This window comes from Strix uralensis, chromosome 5 (assembly GCF_047716275.1).
Source record: "Strix uralensis isolate ZFMK-TIS-50842 chromosome 5, bStrUra1, whole genome shotgun sequence".
In the NCBI taxonomy this organism is placed as follows: Eukaryota; Metazoa; Chordata; class Aves; order Strigiformes; family Strigidae; genus Strix; species Strix uralensis.
In genome coordinates this window covers 55,362,741-55,371,867 of record NC_133976.1, presented here as the reverse complement: position 1 = coordinate 55,371,867, position 9,127 = coordinate 55,362,741, and the positions used below count along the sequence as shown (strand labels likewise).

Sequence of the window (9,127 nt, the reverse complement as noted above, 5' to 3'; positions counted from 1 at the left end):
CGAGGGGTGGGAGGGGCGCCGCCCTGAGGGCCCCTCCCCATGGCGCCGTCCCTGCCAGGAGCCGGCAGGCCTCTGGGTTAGGTGGCACCGGGGACTTCACCCGGGAGGTGCCGCTCTCCCGCAAAGGCGGCTGCCCCCCTGGCATAAACGGGATTCCCACCGATACCGAAGCTCTTCACTGGTTCCGTGGCGCTTCATTCCCTGCCTGTTGTTTTACAGGGACAGAGACCCGCAGGGCGGTGGGGGCTGGTGGCAGCGAGCCGTGACCAAGGACAGCCCCGATTTCTACAGTCTGCACAATTGTGCTGGGCACAGGCACATGCAGAAATAAGCTTGTTGTCCTAAGTGGTTTACACAGAAAGTGCCAGTCCTTTATGTTTTTCTTGGTATGAATATATGCCTTCATTCTTGGGAAGTTCTTAGTTGGAAGAAATCTTATTTGTTGATTTTGGTTTATTTTGCAATGGCTTTTTTTGCTTAATTATAGAAGTCCGCTAGGGCGTTTTCCAAAGCTGTCCTGGATCTTCACCACAGCCTTCCGAGGTAAGCGAACAAGGGAACTCTTCCTTTCCCACGATGGGGAAGTTGAGCAAGGAGAGTGCTGTGGCTTCCCCAAAGCCACAAGGCTCCAGCTTCCTGATTCCCAGGCCCATGCACGGGCCATCTAACACCACCACTTCTTCAAGTCATGATTTGTGTGAGAACTCTTAAGGCTGATTCCTTTGTCACAGAAAAAGAGAAAGGAGTATTGGCTAAATACATCAAAAGAGAGTCCGACTGGCTAAGGAACACATCATGTTTCCTCAGCATCTGCTGCTGCTTTCCCCTGTTTCAGGCACTGTTCCTGCCAATAATGTACTTACCCTTTCCTGTCTAGGTCTGTCCGTAAACTTTAAATGATAATGAAGAAGGAGCAGGAGAGAGACACCAAGTGGTCTAGCTGGTGAAGAGAATTTTTTTTTTTCAGATACGAACAGGAAAGAGAGTAGTTCTGATCCAAAGCTTTTTGGTACCAGAGGGATTTTTTCCATTGATGTCATCAGGCTTCAGATCAGGACCTTCCTGAGAACACAGCACTTGTGGGAGCAGTCCCAGGTGACAAAGTCTGGAGAAGCCATCAGAGTCGTCATTTTCCTTTCCCTTCCAGGTCTTTCTGAATACAGAGTCTTTCTGTTGCGTATGCCATTTCCCCTCCTCCACTTTTTGATTTAAGAGCAGTGATGATCCTGTATCTATGTAAATATTTACAGGAGAGATCCTGGATCCTTTTCAAGTCTCAGTTAGGAAAGCCTGTGATACAGAGGGACAGAGCTGTCCAGCAGACCAGCTCTTTCTAAGAAAATGCTTCTGGCACCAATTAGAGCTGGGAGCAAAGGTATGGCAGAAAACAGCCAGAAGCTGGAACTGGAAAATCTGGTGGCCTCATTTGTGATCTTCTAACATCTGGCACACACACATACACTGCAAGAACCCATAGTTTACAATGCTTGTACATTTGCAGTACAGCATAGCCCACTTAATTTCATTTACCCCCACAAAAATGGCTTGTTCCCCAAGCCCTGAGATCTCTGTGAGGCTAATGGATAGCAAGTGATTTGAGGAACATATGACTAAGCAAAGTGTTCAGAGGGTGTAATGATTTGCAAAGCATGAGAAATGAAGTTTTCCTTCTTTACATTGTCAATGTAGGCTGATTTGCATATAAATTGGACCTGTCAAGTGTGCTAATATCAATCAAAAACCTGTGAAAATAAAACTGAAGTTGCAAATAAATCATTCATTTATATGAATGTTACTGTGTATTTATTTTTTCCAAAGCATTTTGAAAAAGCCAGATGCTGAAAAATGAGATTCTTGGGTTAAGCTTGGAAGTCTGAGAGCTTTGGGTTGGCAATGTGGTCGTTTAGAAAAATGTTACAAGCCAAAAAGCATGAAAATATGCACCCACCAGCCCCTTATTAGTATTAAGCCTGTGCAAGCCCTCTCTGCTCACACTGGCACCTGCTGTCCTGTGTAGGGTCAAGATGCTGTCTGAGGTAAATTTCCTGTGCCCTGCTGGGTGCCTGATTTCTGACCTGACCCATGCCCTTTGAAATGCCGGTGCGTTGGAGTTGCTGTATGGGTATGCAATATTCACCTGACCTACACAAACTGTGGTGATATACAGGGTCCTCCTAATAGGGCCAGTGCAGAAGACTTTGCTCTTGGTTCAAAAATGGTGGGACATACCATAAGGAAATGTTTTCAGTGTTGCCTCTTTCAGTAACTTCTCGCTGTCACTCCACACGAAAGGAGAGGGGTGATGTCCTTGAACAGCAGCAGGAACACAATATGCAGGGAGAGCTGCCTTGTCCAGAAATCCCAGATAACACACTCTATCCCTGCCCCCAGGTTGTAGATATCTTCTCTTTTTCCCATCCTTTCTTTCTGGGACAGGCCATGCATAACACCCTTCCTCCCTTGCAATCAGTTTGTTCAGTTCCCTTTCACTTTAGCCACTGGACCAGCTGACACTGAATGTCCCACAAGTGAAAAGCACTGCCCTTTTTGTACAGTGATTCCCCTTGTACAGCTGCCAATCAATTAGTAAAGTATGGGGTTAATGCAAACAAATGGAGAAAGGTTTGGGTTGGGCTTCAGCTGGGCAGGGATAACTGGTGAGGTCCCATGCCCCACTGCCTTGCTCCTTGCCACCTTTCTGCCAGAAATTACAGCCTTTTTCAGTCTGCCTGCACAAGAACCTCTGGTTGCTCCTTGATACCGAAAGGCCCCACATTTAACACTGCTATTGAAGGTCCTCAAGCTAGAGCAGGTCACCCAGGCAGAGCTGTACAATGGAGTGATTGCACACACAGTTCTGCTGTAAGATCAGAGGGGCAATTGCCTCCTGATGAGCTGCTGGGACAGGAGCTATTCTCAGCTGTCCCTTCCTCCAGGTGTCCGGAGGGAAGAAATAACCTGCATTCCTATTAGTGCTAAGTTAATGCTTTTACCAGTTCTTCTCATCCCACCCTTCTTTGCATGGCTACATGGACAGAGTCAGGAGCACCATCCTCTTTTCCCCTGTGCCTGTCTGAGTCCCTCCATGACAGAGGACTCACACAGGAGCAGATGTTGCAATAAATATGAAATGCTTGTTCAAACAACAAAATAAAATGCAATCAAACAGTGAAGACTAACAGAAAGAAACAATAAAAGCAGGTAAAACCAGGAAAAATGATAATAACATTTTTAGAAGGTGCAAAACACTCCAAGTTCCTACAGCAGGCAGACTTCAGGCAATTTTAAGTAGTGCAGATGATCGTAGATTTTCTAATGAACCCAGACAGTAAAACCAGTGCCAGCCCTGTGTTCATCCCAGCACAAGAAAAGGCCAAAAGATGGTCAGAGCTGTGTAAAGGTTTCAACTGCTCAGCCCTAAGGCTGTTTTGTGTCCACTGCCATCACAGGGGCAGGCATGGGTATGTTAGTTGAGGGAGTTACTGTGGGGGACTGCCCCAACCAAACTCCCTGATGTGTCCTTCTCTAGACACTCTCCCAGTCTCAGTGTTGTTCTGCCAGTGCTGGAAGTCCTGTGGTTGAGAGGCTGGAGGGAAATGCCCAGTGGTGTGTGAACTGGAGAAGCAATAAATTAAGAGAAGGAGAGGGTAGATACTAAGGGGATATGTTATGCACAAAGGGAGGCAGCATCTGCTGTAAAATCCTGCAAACTACCCAGCATCAAGCATATATCTTTATGTGCCCTTGGGAGCTACCCTCTTCCCTCTAACCAGTTGGGTCTGACAACACCGGGTTGATGCATGCTATGAAGTGATGTGTAGGCTCTCAGTGCCGGACCTGTGTCCCCTGTTGTTCTTGGTGGCTTCCTCTGACAGCCTTGCATCCCTGCGCAAGCTCATGGTGATGCCATGGACAGTGTGAGTCCTGTTGCAGGTGCCTGTGCCCGGAGCAGTGACATGCAGGCATCACAGCTGAGTAAGGGAGGAAGCATCACACAGCAGAGACATCTTGCTCATTGATTTGCAGAAGTCCAAAGCAGGTATGAAATGGTAGCAGGGGAAAAGAGCAACACTTCAAAAGTGCTCAGCACTTGCCTTGATCTGATGTGAGAGAGAAGTGGCGGCAGCTGTGTAAGCGAGACCTCAAATCAAGTAGTGGTTTGCACACAGGGGCAGGGAGGAGAATGAGCACAGCAGTGGTGGAGGTGATCAGCCCCATAAGCCAAGCTGGGGAGAGAGGAGCTGTTTCAGGCAGCCTGCTTTCCAGCTCATGTGTAGGGCTGAGGCAAGTCAGAGTCCAGCAGTGACTGGCTGTCTCTGGGGCAGCTCTAAAGAGGGATGCTCCTAGAAATTGCACAGGAGCATCTGTGTTACTTCAGAGATTTATTGAAATCCCTGGTGGCTCATGTGTGGACTTTTAAAAGGTCTCCAGCCCGGCTGTTAACATCTCAGAGCCAGCCTGCCCTCCGGTCCCTGGGAGATGTAAGGAATTCCTCTTTGTCTCCACCTCGTGGTGCCCAGTTTTTGCACTCTGAGGGTATTTTGTCTCAGTATGTGCCTGGCAGCCAGGACCGGACACAAGCGGCAGCACTGGAGAGACCCTCATAGCTGCTGCTTTCCCACATGGCCCAGGGTACAAACACCCTGCAAGGCACAGGGGGTTACAGGGAGAGTTTGGGCCCCTTTTGCCCTCAGCTTGCTAAATCCGCACCTCCCCAAAGGCTGCAGGCTGAACCAGGGTCTGGGGAAATGAAAGCAAATGTTTCTGCAGACGTTGTTCTTGCCAGGGGGATTTTGCTGTCTCGGAGCTCTTATGTGTCCTGAGAGACCCACAAACTGACACGTACAATAGCCTGTTTGCATATCACAAGCAAGCTTCATGCTGAGGCTACTCAAATTTAGAAAACTGACTGCAAGCACCAGTCCTCATGCAGGAGAGCAGATCAAACACCCTGTAGTTCTTAAAACATAGTCACAGAAATGTGGGAACAAAAAAAGGGGAGTTTCTTGTTAGTTGGTTGTATTAAAGTTCCCAGTCTCTGCTTAGTGTGGTACAGTGATGGCATGTGGGCGCTGGGTATCCCTATCTGAATGCAGCTACGGTGGTGATGGCAGGCTGGGCAGTGCTCCTTTCACATCACTGGCCATGTGGATAGTAGTAGGCAGGAGACAGGGAGGGAAGTGCCATAGCTCCCTCCTGCCCTGCCTCCCCCACTAATCCCCGAAGAGGCACAGGGAATGGGGAATTTCTGTGGCACACAGTCTTGCCCGCTGAGAGCCACTCAGAGGTAGCATGCTGCCAGCACGAGACCAGGACAGGTTGCAGTGTATGCCATCAGGCACACACTGCGACCCTTCACCAGCACAGGTTGGATTTGGACCAGAGTTTTGGGAGTGTGTTGCCGTGCCTGTGGGTGTTTCCCCACCAGGTTCGCTCAGCTGGTATCTCTGTGCCATACCATGGAGGGTTTCTTGCTTGAAGAGTTCCTCCATCCAGCGTCCCCATCCCACGCTGACTGTCAGCAGTTCATTTCCTCTTTGCAGGGAGTTACAACAGCAGTGTGACAGAACTGTGTTTGCCGTGTGCTGAATGGGGAACAGCTGGAGACAGATGATTGTTTGAGTTATTTTCTTGTTGCCTGGACATTTTGTTTGCTTGTTTGAGCCCTGAAAAAATAGGTTTCCAGTTCCTCCGGAGGCTGGTCTGTGTTAAGCCTGTCTATTGTGGGATGCTTTTGAAAACTGGTGTTTTGTAACTTTGCAAATGAGTGTCCTGCTGCTTCAGTGGCAAGGCTCCATAAACAAGGCAGTCTTCTCAGAAATTTCCCTGCTACAGAGCCAGCGGGACTGGGGGAGCAGTAACAGCCAAAACCACACAGTTTTGGTGTCGAAGCAGATACCCCTGAATGTGGTCCCAGGTGGACCTCTGTCTTGAGTGGATTTCAGTGGCCGACTAAATGATAGTGCTGGCTGATGTTTACAGACTGTGCTTAGAAGGATGCCACTCAGCTTTCCTCCCAATTGGCTCCTCACCTGGGGTAAAGCAACATCACTCTGTTGCAGTCATAATACTGCGTTAGCACTGCTGTGTCTGTAACACTTGCACATATCCTCTGGCTCCTTACTTCTGGGTGTTTGTTTTTGTTCTGAGCAGCTGGACAGTCCTTCGCCATGTGAGAAAAGCATCTTTTTTACTACTTCTGAGTGCAGACGTTTTGGCTGTAGAAAATGGAGTTAAATAAGAATAGGCTGGTCAGGAAACAGAGAGGGTGTTGTTGCCAGCTGATATTGGAGAAGTAATATCAGGAAGAATGCAGATTTGGCCAAGGCACTCGCAAGCAGTGCCATGGGTCTAGTCATGAGCCTCGGTGTGCAGCAATTGTGCAGCTTCAGGCTGTGATGGCTGCACAACATCTCAAATCATAGCAAAATGTCAGTCTGACACAGACATAGGACCAGAGTCGGGGGTCCATCTCCTGCTTCACAAAACCCATCACATTAACACCTCGTGTTTCTTCAGAAATCTCTTTATTGAGTACTGACCAGACCTGAGCCTGTTTGATTTGGCAGGCATGGACCTGGGGGAGGGGAGCAGGGAGAAAAAAAATAACAACACCACAGCCGATTCATCCCTCCTTGTTTATTCCGACAGAAATAGATTTGGCAGAGTGCATCAGGGATGAACTAATCATCAGAGAATTAATTGGCATGTTTGTTTAAAAGGCAGGAACAACACGGTGAACAAATTCATGGCTGGATGGCTGGAGGGTTCAAGCAGCCAGAGAGAAGCACTGCATAGTGGAAACTGTGACTAGTAAGAGAACTCATACAGCTGTGCCGGAGAGCCAGCAGTTGAGAGCTGCCCAGAAGAACTGGGAGCAAAGATATATGGGTGTCCTTGCAGACGGAGCTGCTTACGAGAGGGGCTCCTTCACCCAGGCTTTCCTTCCCATAAGGCTCCCATGTGTGGGGGGGATGGCTAGCTTGCAGGAGTGGGAGGGAGGGATAGGAGAGGTACAGCTGGAGGAGGCTCCACAGAAAGACTGTGGAAACGCAGAAAGCGGGGAAATGAAGAGGGACACGTCACTCATTGCAAGCTGAAATGCAGAGGGGGTGGTGAGGAGAAGAGTAGCAGGGAGGCAGAGATTTGGAAGCCTCATCACGGAAGGACTGGCCTCAAGAGCACAGGTAATGCTTGTATGCAATTCTCTGCCTTCTTTCCCAGGAATGTTCTGTTTTTTCCTCTGGAGGAGACACATCCATGCACCTCAGAAAGAGCTTGTTGGATTGAGGGACTCTAAAGGCACCTGTGGGAAGAGCCAGGAGAGGAGGGAACATGTGCAGACTGGCATGGACTTGGAGGTTGGAGGATTGCTACCTACATTTCCAGAGAACAGGAATATGCAGAGTGAAGGAAGGAAGGAGAAAGGAAGAGTGAGAAAATCCTTAGAAACAGCCAGACAGGCAGACATATAGAGTGCAAGGTCTGTGGGTGGCTATCCAGGGAGAGAGAGGAAACTTCTTAAGAGGGAGCACCAAGCTCTAAATGGGAGAGAGATGGAGCTAGGACATATCCTGAAAAAGCATGTACACCTGGAGAAGAGGCAAAAGATACATATTACTTTCTCAAAACTAACAGTACTTTACTAATGTTATGACTTGCAGTAGATGTGTGCCTTGCACCTGGATGGCTTTTTCTTCTTTAGCATCAGTATGCCTGCCTGCTGGCAACAGCATCACCCTAGCTGTCCATCACTGGGGCTGTCAAACAGATCCCTTTGTTTAGCAGGATGGTCAGGCTATTTGAGGGATTCAGGTGCTCTTTGCTTTCACACAACATCCAGGTAGAAAATGAGCAGTGTAACTCTCAATTATATGCAAACCCACTATTTAACTCAAATATGTTGCCGAACTTGGAAAATCTCAAGATATTGTTATTCCTACATAACCCAAAGCTGGGTGTGTTCATGTACCAACATATAGCATTATACCCACACGCATATAAACCAAAGAATAATACAATACAACTGATTTTTAACAAGGACTTTTGAAACAGGTCATATTCTAGCTGTACCACTGTGGCTGGGTTAATATTGTAGGATCCAATTTTTTAAATTGCTTTTGGCATTTTTCCTGATCTTTCCACTATTACATAATACTACAAGCATATGCTAATGTTTATATTACCCTGATTTTTTTTTTTTTTTTTTTGCTTGGAGAGCTAACAAATGCCATCCACTTTGCAAGCAGAGCTTGCAAATTCTTTGATTGTTCTGAATTCTCAGTCTTGGCAGCCTTCTCCTCTAAAAGGTTAGAGTCTTTTCAGGATCCCTCTTTCTCAGAGGGAGCTCTGGCAGAACTGGCATTAACCAAGAAATTGTGTGCAGCTATTGTTTGGTTTTTTGATGTGAAACTGTTTGATTTATAGTACCCAAACCTTCTTTGACTTTATACATAAACCAGAACATTTTAGTTGGGTGTGTGTAAGTAATATAACCTTAAAATATTCTTTAAAAAGTCTTAAAAAAAATCTTAAAACTATTCTTAAAAAAATATTCTTAAAAAATTCTTAAAGATAGAGAAATTCCAACAGTCTGCAAAAATACCTTCATTATCTATTGAGATCTTTTACAAAATTGAGAACCTTAAACTTACTTTGATGTTCAAATACCCATTACCATTGGAGTGAGAGCTACATTTTGTGTATTTATAATTTAACTGAGATCAAACTCCCTGATTCATTTCAAAGTATATGTTATTTCTCTGCAAATAACCCCAAACCCAGTATCACTCTTCAGCTTTAATTTGAAAGTAGCTCAAAAGGAACTTGGGAAAATTATAAGAGAACAGGTCTCAAATGAAGACCACAAAGCTAATTCACTTGCAGTCCAATATTGCAGCAAAAAAATCCTTCATTTTAGATATCACTACAGTGATTGTTAAATCTAATCAACAAAATCCTCCTCTCAAAGCAAGCATGGGCTTGAGTTAACACACTGGGATGCTCATGCATGGCATTAGGAGAGTGTATGTGTTCAGAGCAGTCAGAAGTGCAGGGAAAGGTTTCAAGTCCTCTTGATATACAAGGGGCAGGCAAGATCTGAATCATAATGCAACAACTCATGTGT

At 46.6% G+C, this 9,127-nt stretch overlaps 1 long non-coding RNA gene across 1 annotated transcript; it reads left to right on the top strand.

Annotated features, from left to right (window-relative positions):
* Positions 1-199: 199 nt before the first annotated feature.
* On the top strand, positions 200-1,788 carry LOC141943769 (uncharacterized). Its single transcript, XR_012629047.1, has 3 exons — positions 200-386; positions 488-543; positions 968-1,788. It is a non-coding gene; the product is annotated as an uncharacterized LOC141943769 (long non-coding RNA).
* Positions 1,789-9,127: the final 7,339 nt, after the last annotated feature.